Source organism: Lepus europaeus, chromosome 12, assembly GCF_033115175.1.
Source record: "Lepus europaeus isolate LE1 chromosome 12, mLepTim1.pri, whole genome shotgun sequence".
NCBI lineage: Eukaryota > Metazoa > Chordata > Mammalia > Lagomorpha > Leporidae > Lepus > Lepus europaeus.
The window spans coordinates 9,654,945-9,673,471 of NC_084838.1; the positions used below are offsets into that span (position 1 = coordinate 9,654,945).

The window sequence follows — 18,527 nt, forward strand, 5'->3', positions numbered from 1 at the left end:
AGGCAGGGAGCCTAGGACCCCAGCCCGACACCACGGGCTGTGGAAACAGGCTCCGACCCAGGGCCGCTCACTCTCGGCTTCACGGAACTCCAGCCGCACGTGGACAATGACAAAGGGACAGACAGCGTCCAGCCCCAGGACCACGGCGCCATCCCCTCCCGCCCTGGGGAGCATGTGGGCAGATGGAAGGTGGCCTTGGCAGACGCTGCCCGTTAACCCTGACTTCTCTCACCTGTGGAACCAAACCACCGCCTGGCTCAGCGGGAGTCAGAAACAGCAGGCAGGGCTCCGGATTTAGGGAAAATCACACCCTGGTGGCACCGTGCCCTCCACTGCGAGCGTTACATATTTTATCATTTATTCTCACACTGTCCCCAGCAAGTCGGTAGGCGTCAACCTTGCTTTTCACAAGAAAGCTGCGAGAAAGGCTGAGGGTGCTAAGGCGAGGGGCCGCCCACCCGACACCCAGCCGGGAAGGCTGTGGCCTCGGACGGGAGAAAGCTCCGGAGCCCAGGGCAGCAGCCACACCAGGGCCTGCCCCGTCCTCGCCCACGCAGCACCCACATGTGCCTCCGGGGATGCACCCCCACAACCCTGACTGACCGCGTCTCCTGCCCTCCCCAGATAAAGTCATCACTGCTGAGCTTAGCGCCCGGCCCAGGCGACACCTGTCCCCTGCCACGCCGGCTGCACACAGCCTCTGCCAGGCTCCTGCAGTTGCTTCTCTGACCTCCTGGCCCAGTTCACGCGGCATCTGGGCCAACTCCTCCGGGTTCAGATCCGTGCTGTGTGCCCTTGGCTAAGTCGCTTTACCCCTGTGAGCTGTGGGTTCGTTTGGGAAGTTGATGAACCATCAAGGGGAGGTTTAGGGACAACAGCACACGTGAACTCGGCGGAAAAAGTCGCAGCAGCAGGAAGCAGAGGAGTTGTTGAAGAAGGCAGGCTTGCAGGCGACTCTTGGGGACAGGCAGGGGCCCAGGCCCACACCAGGCTCTCCACGTGCCACGGGAACTCATTCCTGCTTCCTGCTTTTCCACATTTCCCCCTCACTTTCAGGCTGACCCCTGAGCTTCTGTGGGCCCGGTCTCAGCATGCCTCAGCCCAAAGCAAGGCGCAAGAGGCCAGGGCCCGAGGAGAGTCAGGGTGAAGGGCTCACTGTCCCTGCTTGGGCCTCACCAGGAAACCACCACAGAGACCAGAAGCAGCTCTGGCCACAGGGGAAGAATCCTCCTGCTGCACTCCCAGGCAGCAGGCCAGGCTGTGCAACCTCCTCCTCTCTCATCCCTCCATCCTGACGTCTGCGGGGACCTCCCCCAACCCCTGGCCTCCACGGCGGGTGCTGAGGGTCACCCCCTGCCAGACCCTGCCAGATGGCCCTCACCCAAGGGATCAAACCCAGCACGGGTCCTGCACGAAGGTCCTGCAGCAGGCAGGGGGTAGACCACGCTGAGCAGGTGTCATCGTCCAGTGACCTCTCTGCCCCCAAAGAGGCCGGGGACATGGCGTCCACGTCTCTGTGTCTCAGCTGCCCCTGTGGACACGGCCCAAGGACAAAAGGGTCGGCACCGCCCCCACCTCCACCCTACCCCATTCCTGTCACTGGGACCTTCGCTGGGCCACTCGCTGGGCTGGGTGCTGGCACCACAGAGGGAAGGGGCCTGGCTCAGCCCTGCAGGGGATCCTGGGCTAGGGACTGGCTCCACACTGGGCCTCATGGATTGGTGGCCTTGCCATGGAGGGCAGTGCAGGGCTCCGTAAGCCAAGCGCTGGAGTGAGAGGAGGCTGTCCAGAGGCAGCGATGTTTGAGAAACAAGAAGAAAGGCATGCCGGCCGAGACCTCAAAGGGGTAGCAGAGAGGACCCGGCCCGGCAGTGCCCGCTGTGGGTGGGGGACGGAGGCAGCTGGGGCTGGCGGCCCGGAGCGCCCGCCGCTCGCCGTGGTCTCGGCTCCGCGCCCGTCCTCTCCTCAGCACCCCTCACGACCGCCATCCCGCAGACGAGGAGACAGCAAGGCCATTTCCTCAGGCACCCAGCAAACCAGCGGCATGGAGCTGGGGGCCCTGGCTTAAATACGTGGGCATCTCAAAGTCAGCCCCGGAAATTGAAAAATGCGTGTTTGGGGGTGGCTCTTGTGGTACAGTGTGTTAAGCCGCCACTTGGGATACCCCACTCCCATATCAGAGCACTGGCTCAAATCCTGGCTACTCTCTGCCTTGAGATTTATTTTATTTATCTGAAAGGCAGAGATACAGAAAGACGGGGAGAGAAATAAAAATCTTCCACCCGTTGGTTCACTCCCCAGATGGCTGCAATGGTTGGGACTGGGTCAGACTGAAGCCAGGAGCCAGGAGCTTCTTCCAGGTCTCTCACATGGGTGCAGGGGCCCAGGGACTTGGGCCATCCTCTGCTGCTTTCCTAGGCGCTAATGCAGGGAGCTGGATCAGAAGCACGGAGCAGGGGGCTGGCGTTGCAGTGTAGTGGGTTAAGCTGCAGCCTGCAATGCCGGACACCATATGAGTGCCGCCTTGAGTCCCAGCTGCTCCATTTCTGATCCAGTTCCCTGCAAATGCACCTGGGAAGGCGGTGGAAGATGGCCGCAGTGGTTGGGCCCCTGCATCCATGTGGGAGACCAAGAAGCAGCTCCTGGCTTGGGTCTGGCCCAGTCCCAGCTTTTGTGGTCATTTGGGGAGTAAACCAGTGGATGGAAGATCTAACTCTGCCTTTAAAAAAAATCTTTTTGAAAAAATTGCATTAACTTAGATCATGCCCCTTTATGTCCCCTCTCCATTCCGTGCACACAGCAGACATTACTAATCAATCCCACAGCCTCCAAATCCTTCTCAACACTGTGCCTCAGGCAGCCAGTATCAATCTATCAGAGCTGGCTCTGGGCATGACAGTTACTGCCACCCCAAACAGGTGTGCACGAGGGCATCACTGCCCTCCTTCGTGCTCAGGGTCCCTGAGAGTCCCTCAGTGTTCCCGATGGACTACCTGACACCCAGATCACCCTGGGCCAGCATTCTCACCTAACAGCAAGGACCCCTGGCCTACGGGCTCACTTGTGGTGCAACTGGGAGGTGAGGCAGACAGGCACCTCAATGGTGAGGCCTGGCCCTGCTGCTTTCTGGAGCCTTGGGGAAGGGCTGGTGCTGTTTCTCCGGGAAAATGGACAGGTCGCACCCGCGGTTCAAACCCTGGAGCTCCCACTTATAAACTGTGTGACCCGAAGCAACTTCTGGACTCTCTGGGCCTCTACTGTTGCACCTGAAATCAGGGCCCAAGACGCCTACTCCCCAAGACACACGCCAAGCGGCCAGCCCAACGCTGGGCATGCCCTACAGACGCCGGGCCCCTCATGCCCCTCCCCTGGACTCAGGGGGCAGCCGCCCATAAGTGATGAGCCCTCTCTGCATCTGTCAGGCACGGTGCCATCCCAAGCCCTGGTCCCTTCCCTCCATGCCCGAGGGTCTTCAACACCCCCGGGACCAACCACTCCTCCCCTCCCCCTCCCCTGCAGGCAGAACTACCTGGTGGTCGGTCCTGCCCTCGTGCCCAAGGCAGCGGCAAAGGCCCAATCTGAGCTGCAGGAGCAACTGTGGCAATTCCACTACAGGAAGTGAGACAGAGTGGACCCTGAGCCAGGTGGACAGGGCAGGCGGAGCAGCCCCCGGGGGAGGCACGTGCTGCCTGAACGCACCCTCCTTGGGGGCTTTGTTGGGAGCTGCAAGGGCCGCCACAGCGCTCGCTGAAATCAGGCTTTTGCCAGCACAAGCCTCATTCTACAAACAGCAACCCCGGAAATGGGAGGGAAACCCAGGAGGCTACGGTCCGAGGCTTTAGCCGCCTCGCCTCCTGCCTACGTGCGAGCTCCCCACTCTGCAAACACGCACTGAGGGGCTGTGGGCTGACCGTGGAAGGGACGGCCTGAAAACACTCTTAGAACTGCCTGTCTGCTCCAGACGCCATAAACCCTACTACTGTCGCTGTCGCCGGCGGCCCCAGCAGGGCGTGCCCGGCCCCCAGTCCAAGGCTGCCGCGCAGTCGTCTGCTCAGCCGCACCCCCTGGCACCCTCGTGGTGGGCTGGCGTCTGTGTCCATCGCTCCATTGTGAGGCAAAGGCCTCACGCCCACTCCGGTTTAGTCAGGGTGCTTGACGCTCTTTAGGCTTCGATTTGTCCAAATGCAAAATGAAGGTTGGAGGCCGAAGTGGGTGCTGAGGCAGTGGTGGTGAAGGGAGACAGAGCTCTGGGATGTGGCTGGCACCACCCAGGGCTGTGCGGCCTCAGCGAGCCATGGTGCCCCCCCAACCCTGGGCCTCAGCGTCCTCATCCCTAACCCTAGGTGATCCCCACCCACCCCACCTGGCAGCCCGGAGAAAGGAGTAAGTGTAGTCCTGGTGCGTGTGGGCAGGGTCCTGCTCCAGCCATGTGCACGCCAACAATCTGTTTCTATCTCCTCTGCTGCACCTGGCACCGTGCAGCGCACAGTGGGTGCTCATGCAGGTGCTACCTGCGGCTCTGTGCAGAACCTGGGGCTTTCCTGCTGTCTAGGATAACAGAAACATCTGCTCACACCAGAGGAGAGTGAGCCAAGGAGTGGGCTCTGGGTTCAAATCCTGGCGTGCCTGCAGACCTACTGTGTGCCCTTGGGGAAGCCACTCAGCCCCACTTTCCTCACCTGCCAAATGGAACCAACAGGATCTGCATCACAAGGTCACCAAGAGGAGCAGTGTGACGCCTGGCCCAGGGTGGTCCCCGCTTAACTCACTGCCAGTAGGACCCAGCACCTGTGACTCTGGACAGAGCCTGAAGAGACCCCCACATTGCCACTGGGGAGCGTTTGCTCAGACACCTTGGGACCTCTGGGCCCCCTGGGAGGGCTGGGGCCTCACATTCTGCGAACTCCCCCACCCTGAGAGGAGGAGGAAGTCTGAAGGAGCCCCGTCCCCTGTCCCTTAGCGGCCAGTAACCCTGACTCGCTGCCTGTTACTGAGCAGGGCCCGGCTCCATGCTCCTTACTGTGTCTTCCCACACTGCAAGGCTCCGGGCACGAGGGAGACCCACCAGGAGCAGAGAAGGTAGACCCCGGGAGAGGGCAGCTCGGGCCCCCAGGAGTCGCAGGTGCGGCAGGCTCCAGTCCTTACCCACACAACACCAGTCACCCACCGTCGAGTGCCTGTGCCCGGTGGAAGTGAGCACCACCCATGCCTGCCTCATACAGACAAGACACGTAACCCTCGGCTGCCAAGCGAGGGGACAGTGGCCCAAAGACAGAGGTCTGGCCGGGCCCTGCTGCCTGCCTCCTCCATCTTGGGGTACCAGAAGGGCCCCAGGGGGGTGGGCGCTGCAGCACAGTGGGTTAAGTCGCTGCCTGCAAGGCCAGCATCCCATGTGGGAGCTGGTTCAAGTCCCAGCTGTTCCGCTTCCAATCCAGCTCCCTGCTAATAACCCGGGAAAGCAACAAATGATGGCCCAAGTGCTGGGGTCCCTGCACCCACATGGGAGACCTAGATGGAGTTCCAGGCTCCTGGCTTCAGCCTTGCCCAGCCCCTGTCATTTCAGTCATTTGGATAACAAACCCATGTTTGCGAGATCTCTCTCTCTCTCTCTCTCTCTCTCTCTCTCTCTCTTTAACCCTGACTTTCAAGTAAATAAATTAATCTTTACAAAGAAGAGGAAGGGTCAGAGAGTTGGCTGCTGCTCACCAGAGAGAAGCAGAGCTGTGTCCCTGCTACCTGCTCAGATAGGAGCTGGCAGGCGGCAGTGCTGCGGTCCGGCTGTGGTCGCTCCCGTCCTGCCCCCACGCGCACACAGCAGACAGCGGGGCATGGGCCTGGTCACCCAGCGGTGTCTGGGGATGTACAGGGCAGTGGCACTGAGGTGAGCAGGGTCTGTGTTCAACTCTCAGCTTCCAAACCATGTGGCTTATGGCTTTGGACAGGGGCTTCCTCCTCTGAGCCTGTTACCCTCATCTGAAAAGTGGGGTCAGCCCAGGTTGTGCTGAGGATCAACGGGGCCTGCGACTGTTCCCTGCTGTTCCCGGTTTCCGGGCATGGCCAGGCATTCACTCCCCGGGGCTGCCGGTTCCCCAGTTTCAGGGCTGGGAAGGGCTGGGAACAGCGTGGGCGGCTGGTGGCATCTGAGTGCTCTGCCCGCTCTGATCTCGGGGCACCACCTGCTTGGCGCTCTGCCTGGGCAAGCGGATCTCTGACCCTTGTCACTCAAAGACAGGAAGTCAGAGGACAGCAGTGTCGATGCCACAGTACCCCGCCGTGATGGGAGGGGCTGATGAGGGAGGGCCACCCACAGCACAGCTGCACGGGAGGTCAGGGGAAGGAAGGAGACCTGCTGGCCGACTGACCACGGCGCCCCAGGCCCAGGCCTCAGCTCTGCTGAACAGCAGGCCCTCCCTTCAAGTAAGCAGGGGCCCCGCCCGCGGCAAGGACCTGATACCAGGGCCCTGGCTCCGGCCAAAGTGCGTGTGTGGGTGAGGGGCCCCTCCCATCGGGGCTGGCTGCACGTCCAAGGGAGCAGAGCAGCCACCCTGGCCTGTCTTCAGAAGGGCGCTGCGAGCTTGGGGTTCCGTTTGGAAGTTCCTATTGCGCCCCTTGAATCCGTGGCTCGGAGCTGAACGCTGAGGGAGGGTGGAGCATGCGCGGGGGCCTGGAACCTCAGCTCCGGTGTGGTCCCACCTCCCAGGACAGGCGCTCAGCTGTCCCCGCCTCCTCAGCTGTCCCCGCCTCCGGCCCACGGCAGGGTCAGGGCTCCTGTGAGGGTGCCCTGTGCCCAAGGGAGCGTGACACGAAACAGCGAAGCACGCGCATCAGCACAGGGCGGAGAGACCAAGAAGGCAGTTTTCCTGAATTCGAACCCGGGAACCTGCGGTTTCAGTTCGCACCGGGGCCCACAAGTCACGTGGCCTTGCTTTCCACATGCAGGACCCCCAGACACACCCCCCTCTCACCATGGGGGACCCGGGGGACACCCCAAAGCCTCTGCAGAACTGGGAGACATCGTGGGTCTCAGGCCATCACTGTGCAAAGGGCTTCTCTCCCCCTGGGGCCAGGCCCTGTCGCTGGTGCCGGGGAGGTGACAATCAGCCTCTCCAGGCTCTTACCTTGGAGGACCTCACGGGATGCAGAGCAGTAACAAAACGGGGAGGACTGAGGGGTGTGGCCAGGGGGCCCCCCAAGGCAGAGGCGCTGGAGTGGGTCCTGGGGCCACCCTGACTGACCCTGCTGGCCTGCTGGTCAGCGGGCTGTCATGTCTGAGAGTCCTGGCCAGGGCCAGCTCAGGACTACAGGGACAGGGTGAGGCTGACAGAGGCCTGGGGACATGGACACTCACACGGGGCCCACCCTGCACTGAACTCCCTGAACAACTGCAAAAGGAACAATTGACGACAAAAGGAAGGGGGCAGGGTGGGAACCAGCACTTACTGAGCACCTACTACGTGCAAGCACCAGACTACGGCAGCTCTCCCACACTGCTCACTGTGCCTGGGTCATATATTCATTCCCGGTGGTTTCTTTCTTTAAAAAAAAAAAAAAAAAAAAAAAAAAAGGACAGAGTGACAGAGGGAGGGAGAGACAGAGAGAGATCTTCCATCCACTGGTTCATTCCCCAAATGCCTACAACAGCAGGGGTTAGGCCAGGCCAAATCCAGGAGCCAGGAACTCCATCCAGGTCTCCCACGTGGGCGGCAGGGACCCAAGGACTTGAGCCATCCTCTACTCCCAGCACATCAGCAGGAGGCTAGACCAGAAGTGGAGCAGTGAGGAATCAAACCAGCACTCCAGTACGGGACACAGGCGTCCCAGGCAGCAGCCACACACACACACACACACACACAGTGTCCAGTCCCACCGGGACGCTGCCTCCTCTTCCTGGGATTTAGGAAGTGCAGTTAGTACCAGGCAAAGGTCGCCCAGTGAAGGGCGGGGGGCTTCGCTGATAGAACCATCACCCGGGGGGCAGAAGAGCACGGTGACGAAGCGCTTAGGCTGCAGAGTCCGCCTGGGCCACTCACCATTTAGGGTCTGGGGGCTCCGACTCCCAGGTGCAGCTCAGAGTCCAATGCTGCTGTGTGCTGTGATGAGCCAACGAAATGACGCCAGCAAAGGGTACGGCACACAGCAGGTGCTCAATAACCGCCAGCCACCGCCGCCGGCAGGAAGCCTCAGAGCCTCAACTCAGAGAGCCCGGCGCGGCGTGCAACGTGTCGGGCCGGCGGGGATCCGCCCCCTCCTCTCCAGCATCTGTTCCAAGCCGCCTCTCTCCCCCCATTGTCATGTCACATCAGTCTATAAATATTTAAACAACATGTCATCGGATTATTGTAACATATGATCTATAGCACTGATGTGCTGCAGTTCTGTGCATTTGGGCTTCGTTTTCAGAACAGCGAGACATCAAATATTTACGTATTTAGCCAACCACGAGATCTCACATTCTGTCTCAGAATGCTGGGTGGCGGAGATGTGGGGGGGGGTGCCTTGTTCTCACGCTGGTGGCTGGGGCATCTGGATTGCTTCTGGGTCCTTCCTGGGACTTCAGCCCGTGGTCCAGGAACGGGAGCTGACCGGGTGCATGGCACCCACCACAGGGCTGAGACCGACACCCGGGCCGTGTCGTCTGTATCCTGTATCTCCACCGGTCTGCACGAAGCCAGGTGCTCCGTAACCATCCCCAGGGAGAACAACGAACTCGCCCGTGGCCCTCGGCACCACCCCGCAGGCGGCACACGGAGGGATTCCGTGACACCTGCTCAGCTTTGCAGGCTATCCAGAGGCCGGCGCCAGGCCAGGCACAGAAGTGGAACCAGCACAGTGCCAGGCTGCACAGCAACTGGAGGAGTACCCGGTGTGAGCAGGCAAACCCCATAATTAGCTAGTGAGTGAACGAGGGACCACGGCTCCCTCCCTGCCCTGTGCAAAGCCGTCCCCCCAGAAAGAAAAGCCGGGCAGTAACCCTCGGAGGGCAGGAAGGCGTTTTTCTGGGTAACTAAATAGCTGCATCGCTGACAGTCGCACCTCACGGGGACCATCTGTCCCGGCATTTTCGGCATGGGCCATGTCAGGGGTGTCCTCCCAAGCCACTCGAGCCTCCAGGAACTTCTCACTCACCAGCGCCCAGACAGCACCTTGCAGACCGCACTGAGACCCTTCTGTGGACCCTGGCCCTCCCCGGAGCTCCCCACCAGCGTGTGAAGAGCACGTGCGAGACACCGCCAAGTGCGTGCAGGGAAGAGCTGGTGGTGGCGAGCAGCAGCGTTGCCTCTGCTGTCTCCCAGTGAGGTGGGGCCGGTGCCCCTCAGCCGAGAGCACGGTGAAAGCCAGATGTGGGTCTTATTCACGCCGGTGACCCCAGGGCCCGGCCCCGGGGGGCCGCGCAGCACCCAGTGCCCAGCACCCCTTAGAAAAGGACTAACCGAGGTCTCCCAAATGCCACGCTGTCACCACCAGTCTGGCTCCCAGAGCAGGTAGTCCCCACCCCTGTCCCCAGCCTCTGCACAGACAAAAATCCTGTCCTCACTTCCTCTTGGACTGGCTGAGGAGGCTGGCATTTAAAGCAAACACAAAGGCCACGAAAATTCCCGGCGGAGACGAACAAAGGAAATGCACACAGTCTGAGTCAGGCGGGCCTGGTGTAACCAAACCCAGCCAGACACGGCTGGGCCTGCCAAACCCTCGGGGTGGGCTGCCCGCCGCAGCTCCCTATCTGTCTACCACATGCTGCCCAGGGACCCTGCCCGGCTGGACGCCACCCTGGTGGCCACCGAGGCCACCCCAGCTGGGGAGTCATCTCCCTGCTCACTGCTGGGCTCCCCACTCTGTAGGGCATGCTGGAATCTGGGATCCTGCTCGCTGGCCAAGCAGCGATGTCTGTGCCCAAAAGTGGCTTAGGCAGGGATGCCCTTCCCTGAGCGGCCCCCCGCAGATGCTCCCTCCAAACACACAAGCAGCTTGGAAACACGGCACCCGCCCGTCGAACCCACAGCCTCCCGGACACACAGCCGCTGCAGAGCCTGCGACTCGGGGACCTACAGGCCCTGTGGGTTCAGGTCTGCAGGTTGAGCGTCCCTATCTGAAATGCTCAGGACCAGAGAGGACCTGGATTTTGGAGTGTTTCGTAAAACGTGAGTGGGAAAATGGAATTAAAAGATACGTTTATTTTGGTGCAAAGAATCCACTCATGGTGGGGCAGGCGACGCCGGTATCCCACATCAGAGCCCCAGGTCCCAGCCGCTCTGCCTCCCATCCAGCTCCCCACTAATGTGCCTGGGAAAGCAGCAGAGATGACCCAAATATCTGGGTCCCTGCCACCCACATAGAAAACCTGGACGGAGTTCCTGGCTCCTGGCTTCGGCCTGGCCCAGCCCTGATCATCGTGGCCATTCAGGCAGTGGAACAGCTGATGAAGATCTCTCTCTCTCTCCCCCTCTCTCTACAACTCTGCCTTTCAAATAAATAAATAAATCTTTTTTTTTTTTAAAGCCAAATCCAAAATGCTCCAAAATCCACAAGTTTCTGAGAGCCAACATGACAGCATGACACTCAAAAAGCTTTGGATCTTGGAGCGTTTGAGAGCTGAGAACTTGGGATCAGAGATGTTCCCCCTGGGCTTGGAGGAACTGAAGGATGAGCCCTTTCCCTAGGAACCCACGTCTCCACGGAGCTCAGCTGGGCACAAGTCAGCCTTCACTGCCCACTGGGAGAGCAGGACAGGCCCCGCAGCCAGCATAATGGATTCATGAAGCCCATGGAAACAGCCCCAGGAACCCTGCAGCTCGCCCACTTAGAATGTCCCATCCATTCACTGAGGGCCCACCACGTGCCAGGCACAGGCAGTGTGGGCACTGAGGGTACAGCTGTGCCTCAGACCACGGCTGAGCCTCGTGCAGACAGGACGAAGGCTCACCCTGGACTGAGAGCCCAGCTCTGACTGGGGCACCTGCTGCCCTTTCCAGAGGCCCTTTCCAGCTTCTGGCCTCCCCTGCCCCCCAGCTTCACCCCAGTCCTCTCAGGCCCTTGGTGAACCCCACAACCCCTTCTGGGTAAATGTCTCCCACAAACTGCTCACCAGCACAAGGCTCGGGACGCAGTTTCTGCTCCTCGGTGGGAGGCAGAGGGTCCCCAGCCCAGAACCCTGGGACACATCTCCTGATGCATGGCATGTGTGGTCCACTCCCCTGTGACAGTGGACACTCTGGGTTTGGGCAACAACCCTGGCTGTCTACGGTCCACACCCAGGACCACGACCCCTGGGCCCGAGGGTCAGGACAGCCGTAGAGCAGCCTGGACAGTGCGGGACACCTCGGGCTCGTCACGGCTTCTCTCTGGCCCGCGGCCCCACCTGCAGCATGGGAGAACCTTCATGCTCTTCTTACATTTCTTGAAGTGTCATGGCTCTGCTGTTTGTATGTTTGCTTTTCACGGAATATAAAATGAACCACTTTAAAGGGGCATGACTCAGTGGCCATCGGTCACTCACGATGTGGTGCAGTCACCACCTTTATCCAGACCCAGACATTTCCATCGCCCAAAAGGGGGCCACAGCCACCAGGCAGCTGCTCCCCCTCCTGCCTCGCCCAGGTCTGCCTCAGTCTCCTCCTGGGACAAGGCACCGGGGCAGCTCTGGGCCTGCTGCCCCCCGGAGCTCCCACCCCACCCAACGTGGAGGGGCTTTCTGGGGAGCCATGACCCAGGGACCTCTTTTCCCAGAGTTGGATTTCTTTTTTTTCCTTTTAAAGATTTATTTGTTTGAAAGGCAGAGATACAGACACACACACACACACACATTTCCATCCACTATTTCACTCCCCAGATGGCCACAACAGACAGGGCTGGGCCAGGCTGAAGCCAGGAGTTTCTTCCAGGGCCTCCCACAACGGTGCAGGGGCCCAGGGTCTTGGGCCATCTTCTGCTGTTTTCCCAGGCCATTAGCAGGGGAGCGGGACTGGAGCTGGAGCAGGCGGGACTCACACAGGGATGCCGGCATTGCAGCCTGTGGGAAAATCAGCGGTTCTAAACGCAGCCCCCCCCTCCCCCAGGATTTGGATTTCTAAGGCAAATCACCTCCAGCGGAGGTTGGAGCCTGCTTCCTGGCCCGTTTCACAGATAAGGAAGTGGAGGCTGGGCCTCTGGGAAGCCACGTGACCAGGCAGTGGGTGTCCAGAGCCAGATGCCCTCTCCTTAGACACCAGCCAAGGCAGGCCCAGGTGGGAAGAGCAGGCACACTCCTTTAGGAGCACCTCCGCAGCGGCGGCCCCCTCCAGAGGATGCTGGAAACAAGCCAGTCGGAGGGACCCCCGGACCAGTCGGAGGGACCACATGGCCTCCCACAAGCCCCAGGGAGAGGGAGAGGGCCTGCGCCCTGCTGCCCCAGCGTCTGCCCTGCCCCAAAGCACACTGCCAACCCCACGCCAAGGACACACAGTCTCCCATGTATCACCTGTGCAGCTGGGGGGGGGGGGGAGAAGGCAAGAGCTGATGCCCAAACATTGTCCCAAGCCCCCCTATCCCATTTTGAAACCCTGCCCCTTTCCCAACTGCTGCTGTCTCCACCCCCACCGACTGGGGGTCACAGTCATAGCAAAGTGTTTTTGTGGCTTCAGTGGCACGGGGACGCGGCCTGCCTGGCCGAGCAGTCCCCGCAGGCCCTTAGTCATTGAGCCGTTCCGCATGGGCGGTGCGGCCCACGTGCTGAGCGCCTGGCGAGAACCCCGGGGGGTCTCACTAGCTCCCCTCCCAGACCTCGTGAGGTCAGCAGTCATCCATCCGGCCTTCTACCCTGCCGAGGCTGACAGCAGCCAACTACCCGCGCCAGAGGGGCAGGACAGGGACGGGGCGGAGCGCGGGTGCCAAAGCTGGAACTCTTGGTGTGACCGCGGGCGAGTGCCTTTGCCTCCCTGGGCCTCTGTTCCCCTGTGTTAGACAGGCAGTTGGGGCTAGCTGGCGAGAGGTCGGCTCACTGCAGACGCCCCCCACAAATCACCCCGCCACCCCTCCCGGGGCTGTGGGCCCGCCGTGGTCCTCGTGGGCAGCTGGGGCTGGTCAGGGCTTGCAGCTGCTTTGTAAGGTAATTCCCTCCCTCTGCAGGTCTCTCCCCAGCAGCCCCCAGGACAAAGAACAAGAGAGAGGGCCTTGCACAAAGGCGTCGTGGACAGACTCCAACTCCCGCTCGCCTACAGAAAGAGTGCGGCCCAGAATGAATCCCAGTAGCCTGGTCCACAGCTCGGGACGTGGGGAGCGCATTCCTGGGCCTCGGAGGTCAAAGACAAGCCCCTCCACCGGCCTAATGCCAGAAGCGTGAGGGTTAAGCAATTTGGGAACAGGCAGGCTCCTAGTGGCAACCTCCCTCCCCTGGATTCCTTCACACTCTATGGAATTCCTACATAAAGCGCCTTTTTTCTCTTCTGTGAGGTCACCACCGTGCACATGGCTATGAGAAGGAAAAGAGCAGCTCCAGGGGGAACGCATTTCAGAGTCAGCCCCCCTCCCACGCCCAGCGACAGGGGCACTGGCCAGGAGGGCTTAGGGGGTGCCACGATCTTGCCAGGGGAAGCCAAGAAGGCTTGGCTAGGAGCTCGGCATCTTTGCCACCAGACCACCCGGAGCAGTCGTCTGTGGAAAAATCCAGAACTGGAGACAACGGGGCAGCCTGTGTGTATGTGGGTCTGTTTCCCCACAAATGAGTCCTATTAGAGAGAGGGATGTCAAAATGCTAGATCACACTCCAAGTTCAAGTTCTCAGCGCGAATGTCACAGGAAATTACACCATCAACTGATTTGTCCCAACTCCTCCGTCTGGACCCGGAGTCTCAGAAAGCTCTTGGTTTTAATTCAGGTTTGGCCAAGGGAAGGGAGTGTGTGAGTGTGTGTGTGTGTGTGTGTCACCCAACTCAGATGGGGGTGGGTGGCGCTGCAAGCCTCATTTTTTTTTAAACTAATATTTTCCCCAAAAGCTATCTTGTTATTTCCCAAGAGTCAGAAATGAGAAGATGGCCAAATACCAAAACACCCTCAACAGTCTGCTTCTAGACTGTGGCCACGTCTGGCCACTGACTGCCTGCTCATTTCAAAGACACCCAGCGTGTACCCAGACCACTCCAGACCCCCTCACTCCAAGAACACCCTGGCTTCCCAGGGCTCCAAGTTCCAGGCTGATGGGCACACGGCTTCCTAAGAATGACGTCAGCAAAAAAAAAAAAAGATAAAAATGTGGAAACAAGGACTATTTTTATCTCCCCAAATCACGGGCCAGACGGGAGAGAAATCCATCAATGCCAGAAATGTGGCTGAGTCTTCGCACAGATCTATTCTTTCACACCTTCAATTAACGCATCTCGAAGCAATTTGCAAATGTTCATCAATTTGCAGAACATGGAAGGGAGAGAAACGCCTTTTCCTTTCAACACCAAAGGACGCTTGGAGGAGCGCACTCAGCCCAGACCACGCAGGTCCCCGCACACAACATCCCTTTCAAGTGCGGTGTAGTAAAACCACGACAGAGAGGGAAATGGACAGGGGGACTGGGATGACAAAGGCTAAGTGCAGGGCACTTCCCATCACAAGGGAATGGGAGCTGGGCTCTTCCTGGGGCAGTGTCCCTGCCTGGTCCCCACACAGGCCTGACGGTGCCAGCCTCGGTCTGGTCCTGGGTGAGTCACCAGGGTCCCCTGCCTTCCGCCCTCTAACTCCCTTTCTTGGTCCAATCCGCGAAGAGGAAGGAAACATTCTTTTCGACGACTGTTTCGACACTTCCCTTATGCAACCGATCCTTGGCATTTGGAAAGGACAGAAAAAATGTGAATGGCGGTCCTGTCTGTCTCTGGTGGCCAGCAGAGCGGCCCAGCCCTGCAGGAGCCCGGCCCGACCTAACCCACTTGGCTTAGCAGCCTGCAAGAGGAGAAAGTGCAGCAAAGGCAGCCGGGCGTGGCTGAAGGGTAAGAACTTGGGCTCTGGACTCAGAGCTGTGGGTTTGAATCCTGACTTTGCCATTTGCCAGGTTCTGATCCCTGCCCAAGTTTCTGAACCTCCTGAGTCATTGTCTTCCTCCGAAAAATCAGGACAACAAGGATGAACCTTCGGACCGGGCCAGGCACAGAGTCAGCGGCGACGGCCACTTTCAAAGTTCAGAGGCAAGACTGTGAGCTCTGCTCACCCAAGCGCAAGTTCCAATCCAAGGTCTACCACACACGCACACACCGTCTTGCGCCCCCTCCCCACCATCCATAACACAGGCAACACAACAGCTCCCGTCTCACAGTGCTGGGGAGTGGACGCGGCCAAGTCAAGGCACGAAGCTTTGGCGTCCTGCCTGCTACGACCACATAATCAAGTCCGCTCATCTCTCAGTTTCTCGTCTGTAGAGCAGAGAATACAACCTGTCTCGTGGCGAGACGTAAACCAGCGGATGCCGTGTTGATGCGCTCAGCACCGGGGCAGGCGTTCCGCCCAGGGCCAGGACGCCTGCATCCCACGTCGGTTCCACACCCGGCTCTGGTTTCTGACTCCAGCTTCCTGCCAACACAGACCCTGGGAGGCAGTGGTGATGGCTCAGTGACTGGGTGCCTGTCACCCACGTGGGAGACCCTCCATCCTGCGCCCAGCTCCCAGCTTCAGCCCTGGCCATGGCGGGCATTTGGGAAAGTGAACAAGTAGACGGAGCACTCTCCCTTTCTCTCTCTGCTGTCAGAGAAACATAAAAATCAAAGGACTCTGCTCCCAGCGCGTGCGCCTTAGGAAGTCAAATGTCACGTCCTACGTACAACGGGAAGAAAGGCTGCCAAGTCAGCCAGATGGCAGGATTCCTCCGTGACCCCGCCGGCTGGCCGGGGTGCCGGCTGGCCGGGGTGCCGGTTGGCCCGGGTGCCGGCTGGCCGGGGTGCCTCAGTTTCCTTGTGCATAAAACCAAAGCCAACGTCTGCAGCCCGTGAGTGCCGAGCAGTCCCTGGCCCGGAGCAGGGGCTCCGGACATACCTGACTTTCCTCCCCTCCCCCTCTCGTCCTCAGCCCACCAGAGACTGGCACCTGGCAAAGCCGGGAGCTCCATTTTTGGAAACCTTGAACGGCTCTCGGTGCAGAGCAACCTGGGCCACTCGTGCAGTCTGCGCCTTTACTTTGTGGAGGCCGAGAGGGCTTTTTAGTCATTTCCGAAGCAGACAGGACGGCAGGGGCTGACAAACCGCAGGGTCCGTTTGCAATCCTGGGCCTTTTCTGGGAAGTCAGGCAAGAAGCTTCCCAAATGTTTGCCCATGGGGTTCCCTGCCAGGGAGTGACTCATTCCAAGGCTCCCCACAGGCCTATTTTATTTGGGGGTGGGGGATCCAGGGAGGGCCTGGCCTTGACGGGTGGGGGGAGAGCTGTGCTTCCAACAGACCCAGAAGGTGTTTTCGGTTTGGCTTTTTTTTTTTTTTTTTTTTCATTTTTCAGGACAAAAAGAAAAGGAATGTGGGTCTTTTTCTGCTTCCTTCCAGGTTTTGTTTGCTACAAGAAGACGTCCAAAGTTCACTCGGTAAGCTGCCTGCCGCCAGGAGCTGCTCCCACGGCTCTGTGTCCCTTTCAATGAAATTCTTCTCCCATGAGCGACACGGTCTTGAAACGAGCCTCCCAGGCCCCCTGCACAACCACTAACTCCAGGACGACATTTTCCCCTCGGAAAGGCAAGCAGGGATCTGAAAACCCAGCGCAGTTTCTCAAGTTTGCCTGAACTGCAAAGATTTTCACTGACAAAGCACCCAAAGGCCTGTCAGTCAACACTGCCAAGGCGGACCTTGGGAGGTGGCACCCCAGGCGGCCGGGATCCACGTGCGAGGGTCCTGGGGGCCAGGCCGACGTCTGTGTGCTGGGCAGGGCAGGCGGCCTGCTGCACAGACAAGGGTCTCCCGACCTCTGGTCTCCGCAGGGTCAGGCCCCTCCCCCCGGCCCCCAAGACGGGGAAAGGGTTCAACTACAGCCCGGCTGCAGAATGCGAGGACAAAAGTAGAGAACCCAGTGTTCAGAAAAACACAGGTCTTCAAGGGGCCTGTCCCGCCGGCCCCCAGAGCGGTCCAGCCCGGGTGGGGGTGGGGGGAGGGCCGCGGCTGGCCTCCAGGGCCTCCCCCCGCCAGGCCCCGCAGGCTCTGCAGGTCCCTTCTCTGGCCTCTTCCTCAGCGCCCAGCCGGTGCCCACCAAGGTCCCCTCCCCCGCTGCGGGGCCAGGAGCGGGCCGGTCACACGCACAGGCCCGGGGTGGGGGCTCAGCCTGCGGGACAAACACGTCCGCAGCCCCGCAGGCACTCGGCCGCCTGCACAGGCTCACACACGTGCAACACACTCGCGAACACGCACGCACGTGGGCGCACTTCCCGCTCCCCGCGACCCACGCACGGTCCCGGGCCCTCGCGAACAGGCGGCAGCCGGGCCCCTTCCCCACGGCCCCTCGCCCCGAGGCGCCCGCGGACGCGCTCCAGACGCACGCCCGCCGCCCCGCCACGCACACGCGCGGCCCCGGGGCGTGCGCGCGCGCGCCCCCACTCGGCGCGGCCCCACGGCGCGGCCCCCGCCCCCTCCCCGACCCGCGCGGGCCCGGATCCCGGCCGGGCCCGGCCCCAGAACCACTCACCGGCGCGCGGGCGGGCTCGGCTGCCGCGGGAGGGCCGGCGCGCGGAGCGGCCGGCGGGCGGGCGGCGGCCGGAGCGCTGGGTCCCGCACGAGTTGGCGGCGCCGCGGCCGGCCGCTCGCTCGCTCGTCCGCCGGTTTCCGCCGCCGCCTGCGCGGGCCCGCGCGCGCTCCCGCCCCTCCCCGCCACGGGGCCGCGCCGCCCCCTGCGCTCGTGCGCGCTGCCGCCACGCAGGCTCCGGGGGGCGCCCGGCTGCGCCCTCCCCGCCCCCGGCCCTTGCGCTGCGCCGAGTCCTGGGGACGGTAGCAGCGGGTGACCCGTTCGGCAGAGGACCCCCGCCCCATTTCAGAGTCGGGGAGACTGAGGCCCGGACGGCCCCCTGCAGGTCACGGCCGGTACCCGGCCCCCTGCTCTCGGCGCTGCACAGTTTTGGCGAGGGTCTGCAGCCCCCACCCGTGGGCCCCTCCCCCGCGTCACCGCCCTGGTCAGACTGAAATCGGCCGGTCCACCGGCTCCGAGGGTATCCCCAGGTGGCCAAGGCCCCGCGCTCTGCCCTCCACTTCCTGTGGGCCGGCAAGAGCGAAGGTGCAGAAGTTTCTGGAAGTTGTAAAGGCCTCCGCGAGGAGCTCGAAGCAGCCACTTCTTGCCTCTCCCAAGAGGACTGGAGCCTGGGGGGCCGCCGACGGCCACCTGCTGGCTGCCTGCGCGGGTGGGGGCCCGCGGCTGGGCCTCCTTTATCCAGAGCAGTGATTGAGCCTGGCTGGGATTTGGAAGGCGATGACAACCGCCAAGCACCTACTGTGTGCCAGAGGCTGTTGCACCCTCAGACAACCGCCAAGCACCTACTGTGTGCCGGCCACTGCTCAACTTCCGGCTGCTGACGTTCAGCCCTGCCTTGACCGAGCACCCATTTTACAGATGAG

At 61.1% G+C, this 18,527-nt stretch overlaps 1 protein-coding gene across 1 annotated transcript in view; it reads right to left on the minus strand.

Moving 5' to 3' along the window:
* NEK6 (NIMA related kinase 6) overlaps positions 1–17,655 on the minus strand; it is a 71,209-nt gene extending 53,554 nt beyond the window's left edge. The window contains exon 1 of the mRNA XM_062207584.1: positions 17,608–17,655. The gene's annotated coding sequence lies outside the window, so the exon portion shown is untranslated. The remainder of the gene's footprint in view (positions 1–17,607) is intronic.
* Positions 17,656–18,527: the final 872 nt, after the last annotated feature.